The 9,423-nt window shown below is 43.6% G+C and overlaps 1 non-coding gene across 1 annotated transcript; it reads left to right on the top strand.

Annotated features, from left to right (window-relative positions):
* The first annotated feature begins 3,317 nt into the window (after positions 1 to 3,317).
* Positions 3,318 to 3,389, top strand: Trnag-ucc. Its single transcript has one exon. It is a non-coding gene; the product is annotated as a tRNA-Gly (tRNA).
* Positions 3,390 to 9,423: the final 6,034 nt, after the last annotated feature.

Raw genomic sequence — 9,423 nt, 5'->3', positions numbered from 1 at the left:
CCTCAGAATAGAAGGAACGCGTTAACGTTGACGTTATCGACAAAAAGGTAACGCACGATACTATCACGTTACTTTCTGTTTATAAATTGATGGTAAGGGCGTTTTTTAATCAACAGCTTTCTTTCTTTCTTTTTTTTTTTTGTGTGGCGTTAGTGTTTTTCTTAAGTGAGACTTTTTGCGTAGGAAAAGACGGGTAAAATTTTGAACATGTGGGTTGAGTGTAATATATATGACTTGGCGCCTATACTTCATTTCAGCTTAAGTCCAGACGCAGCTCAGCCCACGAGCTAATTAGATCAATACAGCAGCTCCAAAGCCGCAAGTCACTGGGCCTTTTTTTTTGTTTTTGATTGTTTCAGCGATGATAGAAAACCATGATGGTGAGCTTTTGACCCTGTCTGATTGGTACCACCAGCTCGTTGCGTCGGCTGCGCCTAAACTTAAGGTAAAACGAAGGATAGAAACACGAAAAAAATGTAAGTGTACTTTTTTCAGGTCTTGGAAAGATCATCGCGAGTAACGTAACCACGTTACCCGTTACTCAAAATAAGTAGCGTTAATAGGTTAACCATTTATATTTTTTGAAAAGGAACACGTTACTATGTTACGGAAAAAATTAACCGGTAGCGCCGTTACTCGTAACGCGTTACCGCCGACACTGGGTTTATTATGTTTTCAACCCAGTTGTGCAGAAGGACACGAAGCCCATGACGACAGCTACGAAGGTCTAATTGACGCAGCGGCATCGACCATACTTGCTGTTAATGCAGTTATTGTAGAAACAAATATATAAACGTCAGCCAAGGCATATGGAGCTGGTGACAGCGTGCCACCAGACTCAACTTTTGCGGTGATCCCCGTGAAAAACTGTTGTTTTTCGGAGGATTCCCGCCTGTTCAGTTTTATTTCCAAGCTGCTGCCTTGTTTTTCACCTTGGGCGGTTGCTTCAGGTAGTGTACGAAGTTTCAAGCCACCAACAGTAATATGAGTGGAGTGGCCCGTTACATATATAAATACAGCAGCTTCTATTAATGTAAAAATTATATCTATAGATTTAACTTTAGCGAAGAATATTACCAATGTTATAATGAAAGTCATTAGTGTAAATCATAGTGATCACAACGAAATCATAACTACTGTTTCATATGGATGTAATATACTGTAAATAAACGTTTGGTGAAGCGCTTTTTTGTGTCTCTTGATGAATCGTGTGTGGTGCATGGTGCTCTACAGATTCGTTGGCCAACTATCTTACAGAATGGCTCACCATTTTTCCTAAAGCGACAGCCTTAAGGAGCTTGTGTTGCAGAAAAGCCAGCGTCTGTGGTGTTTAAAAGTAGATGTAGTACTGACATGTCTATTTCCATTGTGCTACGCTGAGGTACACAGAATGCAGAAATCGTTCGAAGAAGAAGGTTTCCTATTGGCCCTGCGTTCGCACGCAAGAGTGCGTGCTTTCTTCTTTCTTCTCGTTCGCTCCCCAGTGCTGGTATCTGTTAACGGCGGATGTTGAACGGTCTACAGTGGTCACGACACCGGCTCTCCATATGGGGAGTTGCGCTACCTCGTGGATGAGCGTCTCGTCCTTGTTGATTTACGCAACACAGGTTCTTCAAATGATGTCGGGTCTTTATTCTCTTGTTCATGATTGCACATCCGAATCTAGTTAAAGTGTCGGCGAACTGTCCCATTACCACACTATACCAGCCATACGCTTCGATCGAATATCCTTACTAAAGTCCAAGGAATCCATTCATGTTTCTTCAGGAACTGTCGGATAATGACCTATTCTCCCGCCTGCAGCTGGCGGTTTCTCGGTAACTTCTCCGTTCCTACTGGTGTCGCTTTTGTAGGCTCGATATGATCCAGATTAGAAGGTAATTAATTACCTTACAAACATTGCTTTGGCCGGTGTGATGTTCGTTTTCTGATGAACCGTGCAGTGCTGAGGGAATAAGAATTGTGATAGTCGGAGATTCACTGACCCAGATGGCTCCTCTGCTGGCGCCTTCTTCAGTTCGCCCACGTATCGTTTTGATGCCCGTTGGTGGCCGGATGGTACGGGGCACATGTTACGCGGTGAATTTTGTTGTCATTGAAGAACGTTCCAATCTCGGCAGAAACGAGGGCTGCCCCGTTATTCGACACTATTTTATGTGGAATGCAGAACGTCGCAAGCAGAAACCGCCGCACATCGATGATTGCAGCCGAATTGGGATATGGCTTATTTGACGCACCTCCACCCATTTGGTAAAGGCACCTACCACCACTAAGAATTTACGTCCATTACATGGGACCTGCAAAATGCACATGCAGTGTGTGCCACAGTGTCGACAGCTGAAGCCACGACCGAATCGAAGCTTTTGCTGGGTTCATCTGTGTACTCATGAATCAGAATACCCAACAGTTGCCTGAATGTCTTCATCCAAGCCTGGCCACCACAAGAAGCTCTGCGCGCAAGTCTTCATAGCTACTACTCCTCGATGTAATACGTGGACGAGGGCCATAGTTTGCTCCCGTGCAGCTGCATGTATAACTACCCTTATTCCACAGGTGATGTAACCGCGGCAAATAGCCAGCCCCGTGCACGCTTTGAAAAAAGGGTATCGACAGTCCTCCCTAATGGAGGAACGGTCTTGTGACCTATGTTCTTTTAGGAAGGGAGAACCTTTCGTCCCTGATGCAGGGGAGCAAATAATTCCTCCGTCGCCTGCATCTCATTATGGCGGCACCGAATCGAGCAAATCGAGCTCAAGAAGGCTTAACGAGGACGCTACGTCTCTTGTACGGGACGAGAGGAGCAGCAAATAAAGGCGTAACGCGAGCTTTCGGAGAACTGTGTTGATTTTCGAAGCCAGATTCCCCCCCGCAGATAAAGAAACTTGCGTTTCAAAAGCAGTTACTCAGTCTTCTCGTCTTCAGCACTGCGATGCTAAACGGAGACAACCGATACCCAGTTACTTCGCGCTCTTTACGTCTTACCTTCGCTATTCCTCGAGTCTCAACTCCTTCGCTAACTGCACATCACGGAGGAATGGCAAACCAATTCGCGAAACCAAAGCCGCTCTCAAAAGAACGAACTCGAAGCCGCTGTTTATCGCATAACGTGAACGAAGGTTAAATCGCTTGCCACCCGATGGAAGGGTCAAGTGAAGCTCGTGATTGGCTAACACGGCTCGCAAGGTCCGTCGCCGCACGCAGATAGTAGGGTGAAACGGAAGGTAGCCAAAAAACTGAAAAGGACGCGACCTCGTTCGTGACGCAAGGGGAGTATTCTCGGCCCTGTTTGACGGGACGCATTTCAGCCTTCTTCGTCCGCGTCGGTGGTATAGTGGTTAGCATAGCTGCCTTCCAAGCAGTTGACCCGGGTTCAATTCCCGGCCGACGCATCTTTTTTTTTTTTTTTTTTTTTCTTTTTTTGCGTTTAGAGAGCACACTTGACGTTTTGCTTCACCCGGCTCGAGGTGAGAACATATCACGATTCTGTCTTAAATTTGAGTTTTTTCTATGCGTATTGAGCGTGTGAAACCGAAAAAAAAAAAAAAGATACTCGGACCTTGTTTTGGGAAGTGTCACGAGGTTCACTTGTTCGTGGTATTTCAGATGTAAAAAAATGTATCGAGGACGTCGCGGTGTCACTGTGCTTTCCTGTTATCACCGCGTCGACTCGTCCAGGGGTCGACGTGACAGATGAGGGCCACCACTGCGCCTCCTCCTAACCCCCAGGAGGTTGCTCGAATCCCGGGCTGCCTGAACATCATCGAACTGTTGACTCCAGAATTTCGCCTGGCCCTGACACTTCCTCCATCGTCCCCGGCACTGTCAAGTCTGCAGCCCGAGAACCCTGATCCGAGACCAGTACCCACTTCGCATGAACGACAAGCTACATCTCTTCCCTCCATATCGCAAGTTTGGCAGCAGTTGTATCCGCCAAGCCCCAAAGTCGAGAGAGGCTTGTGAGCCAGAAAGGTATCCCGCACTCAGATACCTTTTTGTTGTTGTTTTAAATAATGTTGTATATATCGTTTTAAATTGTAATGACAGTATAGAGTGACTGTCTTTCAAACGCACGAAGTGTCTTGTGTATTTTTTTAATATCAGAGAAACCACGAACGAACGAATCTTGTAACAGGCCTTTAAAAGCCGACCTATAGAATCGTTTTCTGAAAAGTAGAAAAATTCTCATCGCCACCCTTACCATTCGCCCTTACCCTCTCCTAATGTTAACTTGACGGTGCTTTGTCGGAAATGCGAATATCTCTTTGCTTGCGAAGGACTCTTAAAATAGCAGTCTAAGGAAAAGACAAAACTAATTGGCCTATCAGTCATTGGAGAGGAATATTTTGAGAACACTACCGCGGCATATCTGGGGTGATACTTGGTTACAAGAATCGTTTGGACAAAAGGATTTTGTGATTACTACCTCATATTAAGTGCATTGTTGGATACGTAGTTGAAATAGACCAGTTTTATGTTTAAACATAGCGTGCATTGTTGTTGCTGCAACGATACATCTAATGTACATTTTTTTAACCGCTACCCTCCTCCCTACAAAAAAAAGGAACAAAGTGAATCTCTTGAAGCGTGACGAGAAAATGTGAGTTACAATTAACCTTCAACTCATATTGAGCGGAAATCTTCCCCCTAAATATAGCGATATAGATTACCAAGAGTGTATTCTACGAATGGAAAAATTACAAGTTGTGTACAAGCCTTGTTATCATTTTTTTAATCTCATTTGCAATGTGTGATTACAAAGAAAACACCATAGTAGTAGTTTTGTGTATGTAGCAGATCAACGGGCAACTGTGAGTGATAGCAGCGCCATCCTCCAGTAGGCGGACGTGGAAGGACTCACTGTTCGCCATTCCGTTTCTACCCCTACTCCTGTACGCGGCCATGGTCGGCCTTGTAAACAAACCCCTGTTATGCATACCTAACAAGCAGTAAAAAGAAAACAAACAAAACTACGTAGAGTCAAGACATTGCACCATTCGTAAGGGTACGCTGATTAGAAGACAAAATCTCCGAGAGAGTGCGCTGCCGTTAACATTGCTTCACTGCTAGCCGTCACGCAATGAGTCTATTTACAGAAGCTACTGCCTCTTTCCTTGCAGTAAATGCATATACTGCCTTCCAAGCAGGGGACCCAGTTCGATTTCCGGCCGACGGAACTATTTTTTGGTGGATTTCTTTGTTTTTCTGCGTTCAGAAATATGTAATTTTTATTTATTTTTTTTTTTTTTTGCTTTAGAATTGTTTGCGTGTGTATAAATATACGAAAATGCTACTCTAAAATAAATGTAGTGTGAAGTTATGGATCCTTAGGAATTTATGCATTGAACTCACGGATCGGAAGGTGTATGTCAAAACACTTACTTTAAAGTAAAAAAGAAAAAAAGAAGATTGCGCGGAAGGTTGTTAAAATTAGAATAAACTTTTTTTCTCTGAGCTAAGTGTGACCCTAACAGAAAAAAAAAAGAAAAAAACAGAAGTAGTATAGACAACAGCGGACATCTGTCCAGCGTGGTCTTTGGGTACATAACTTTTCAGATCAACAGCTTATTCAAACTGACGTTTTGGGAATGTTTTTTTTTTTTCTTCTTTTTTTTTAACTCGATGAGGTTGCAAGGTAGTGCAACGGTTCTAATGTTGAAAGAATTGGCAGTTTGCATATTTTTATATTGTTAATGCAAGCCCAAGTGACCTAAAACGCGTCACCTTTCCCCGAAAAACTGCTATTCGGCTGCGTAATCGCATGGCAAAAGAAGGAATTATTTGCAGATCTGTAGCCGCCTGTCGCGGTTAATGGAACTCCAAATGACAGGGTCTCTGCGGGATACACGGAAGTCAACAAAACCTGTGCCCCTCCGTTTCTACACTCGGCATCAGCCCGGTGGCGAACCGTCCTTTCTGTCGGTCGTTCACCGCTACCTTCGACGATGCTATTCCTTTGAAAGCCGACAACTGCGGAGGAAGCGCCTGGGGTCTCTGAAGAGAGCGCCCAAGGGAAAACCACGTGATCCCCCTGAGTACGTCACTCGAAAGTCGACGTGGAGAGTTAAGAGGCATTATGACCTTCGATTTATTTTTTTTTTTTTCAAAGAACTAGCGCTTGCGAGAATTTACGGTTTTCTGTTTTTCATCTCATAAGTGATGAAGATTAATTTCCGCAGTTAATTGTCCAAAGTCTGAAAATTGTTGTACCGCCCCTTTATATGAGTGTATTATATTCTTTTCCCACTTAAGGCCATTCTACATTTATGACTGGTTTTAGCGTTCGTTTGCAAAGCCATTCGAAATCAGTCAGTTAAAGCAAGCCTTTTGTTGAGCATAAGCTGAGCTCATTTGTTATACGTCTACTACCACCGCAGAAACTAAAGGTAACCCGATATGGCTGACTACGGAGCTGGACTTCAATTAACCTTAAACTACATATTTTAAATTATTACCTACTCTGGATTTATTGACGTTAGGGCGCAATGAATGTCGCAGGAACTCCGATGTAAAAACTAGGCCCCAAACCTGCTTCAGCTGTGTGGTGTTTTTGTATGTTTTATTATTGAACGCCTGCAAGCTTGCTTGGACAGACAGAAATTGATAAATTCTGACGCTCAAAACAGTGCACATGCTCTTAGTAATGATTGTCATGTTAATGAAGAGACTCCGTAAAGTTTGCAGATGATATATGCACCGTGAAACCTTCAGAAGTATAATTAATTACATGTGGCTCGCATCAGTGTCGTTTTTTAGGTAGCTGACATTGTATTTTGGGCACGCTGTAGTTACTTTGTGTCTCAATTCGGCGAAACCCTTGAAATAATGTTCTATTTTCGTAGGATTTTCGCTCGATATTGCCGTCTTAGAATTCTAGTGATGAAAAACAAAAACAAAAAAATAGTACGTAAAACAGAATTAAATAAAGCCTGAATGTTTGCTCGTATCTTTTTTTTTTTTTTAACATTCGTCGATACACTGACTTTAACAGATTGCATTAGAAGCGTAGCCATCAAATTAGTCGAAATAAATGGCTAGCAAGCCTTACAATGTAAAAACAAAAACCTTCCTTGGTGACGAAGCAGATAAAGATTGACATCCTGAGAGAAAGAGCGGTTCTGTCGACAAACTCAAAAATAAGGGTAGCAGTCACCCGAAAAACATATTCCGCCAACAAAACTGCTCTTTATAACAATGCTGCCAATTATGCAGTTTTCGGTTCCGCCAATGGAGTTAAATGGTATGTAATTGAGTAATGAAGGTATGGGATTCTGATATGATTAACCTCACAAATGAGAAAATAAAGGAGAACATTGACGATAAATGACGTTATTTTATGTATAACCCAAACGTTGTTGCCTCAATTTCCTTTATTAAGTACTATGAATAACGTTCCCACCACTAGGGTGGAATTACTGCAGGTAATTGGTTCATCAAAAGTGTGTGCCGTCTTTATAAACCTTTTGAACAAGGGCGCAGCCATCTTGAATCTTGTCACTTCTGGTATGTGTTAAAACGTCGATTCGATATCTCCACGCCGAAAAGATGTTTTCGAAAAATGCGTGATTGTCACGCATTCTCGCTTTGCCTCACCTATATATTCTTGCATATTCCAGGTTGAAATGCTTTATTATTCTTTAGTCCCGCATACCAGATGCAGAACTCACAGGATTGAAAACGAAAAAAAAAAAAGGAAAAACGTTTATGTTCCACACTCACCTAGATTCAAACTTGTTAAATTGGCGGTTTGAAAGGGTCGAGATATATGTATCGGATATTAGGAACAGTATTATGCGACCAGTGCGTCTACTATATTCCGTTCACCCTTAAACTGACTAGAATCTGTCTTTAGCGCGAGCTTTCTGCCCTTGCTAACAAAAGTGTAAACGCGGTGGTACGCGCAACCACAGTACTGCGGTAGCCAGCGAGCTCGCGCAGAAGGCAGAGCTTCTAGACTCAGCTTAAGGGTCAACGGAGTATATTCCACTTCGCGTGCCATATAAAAACAAACAATAAGAAACAAGTACCATTGGTTTTTAAGCCGTTTTCCTTATACTTCGTAATGTTTAAATGCACCTTGAACGAACTGGTTGCCATCTATATTACTGTCCATCACGTTTTTAGCCTAATTGTGCAAGGAGACATAAAGCCCATGACGAAACCTACGAAGGGCATTTGTGGTAGACATATCTCACTGAGCGTTCCTCGCATGAGTGATGCCGCCATAACTTTAGTTCTCAAGAGGCAGCCGGCAGTGCATGAGACGGCTTCTGTCGTCTGCTCTGCACACGCAAAGCTGGAGCGGGGTTCTAACGTGCATAAAGACTAAAGTTTCCTCGATGCATCGCGGCAGCGGCGGCTTAACGAAACTGGCTGGTGAGATCGGTCCATTGACGGAGAGGCATCGAACAAACTGGCTGTTATTGTAGAACTTGATATAAACATTAGACAGCGGTGTCACCAGACTCGGCTTTTGCGGTGATTCTAGTGAAGAGCTGTTGTTTTTTGTAGGATTCCCACCTGTTGTGTTGTTATTTCTAAGGTTCTGCGTTTTCTTTTTTTTACCTTGGGTAATTGCTTCAGGTCGCGTACGAGGTTTCACAGCACCAACAATAATACGAGTGGAGTGGTAAAACTGTGCCACCCACGGGTAGTGAGTAGTCAGCTTTACACTTAAGCTTAAACTTTAAAACTGTTTTACCCATGGATAGTCATCTTTACACTAATGGTTTGATGCAGCCGTTGATGACTCACTACCCGTGGGTGGTAGTCGTTCGCAACACCATTGGCCCCGCAACAAGATGTCGATTCCGCAAGGATCGAGCAGGCAGCGCGTGGCGGTGAGAGAATTCGTCACCTGGAGTTCTATGTCGGGACGGGGTCTTACGGGGAGCGAGCCCACTACAGCGCGGCTTGCGGTTTAGCTGCCTCGCTGGTTCCGAAAAGGGAAGGGCCCTACGATGTAAAGACGCAAGTGACGCGTCTTACCTACGGACTCACTCGGCTTAGTGTAAACAAGCAGTCTGAACGTGTTTACGTTGCCCATTTGACGGGCTATTTCCTTCGTGACCAGGAGACATAAGGAGCGTCCCACTGCAGCGAACGCTTGCACGTAAAGCCTAAAGTAAAACCTAAAATCCTGAAAAAAAAAACAAAAAACATCGTGGTATTTCGTTAGTCTTTTTGAGTCATCTCTACGAGCTTCACCAACACCACCTAAAATATTCAAAGTCCGTGCAATAATTTTCCGGGCATTATAAATCAATGGCTCGATTCTTTACTCGCATTTTTTCAGGTATTTTTTGTTCTTGTTAGAGACGTAGCAATGCTCTTCTAGACCAACCCACTGTTCACAAACGAGCCCGCTTTCGCCCATCACCAGGTGTGGGCACTACACGTCTGCAGAAACCAGATTTGCGTGAGGCG

Source organism: Ixodes scapularis, unplaced genomic scaffold, assembly GCF_016920785.2.
Source record: "Ixodes scapularis isolate PalLabHiFi unplaced genomic scaffold, ASM1692078v2 PGA_scaffold5__190_contigs__length_132052651, whole genome shotgun sequence".
Lineage (NCBI taxonomy): Eukaryota > Metazoa > Arthropoda > Arachnida > Ixodida > Ixodidae > Ixodes > Ixodes scapularis.
The sequence above is the reverse complement of the archived record's forward strand: the minus strand, read 5'-3'. Positions and strand labels throughout refer to the sequence as shown.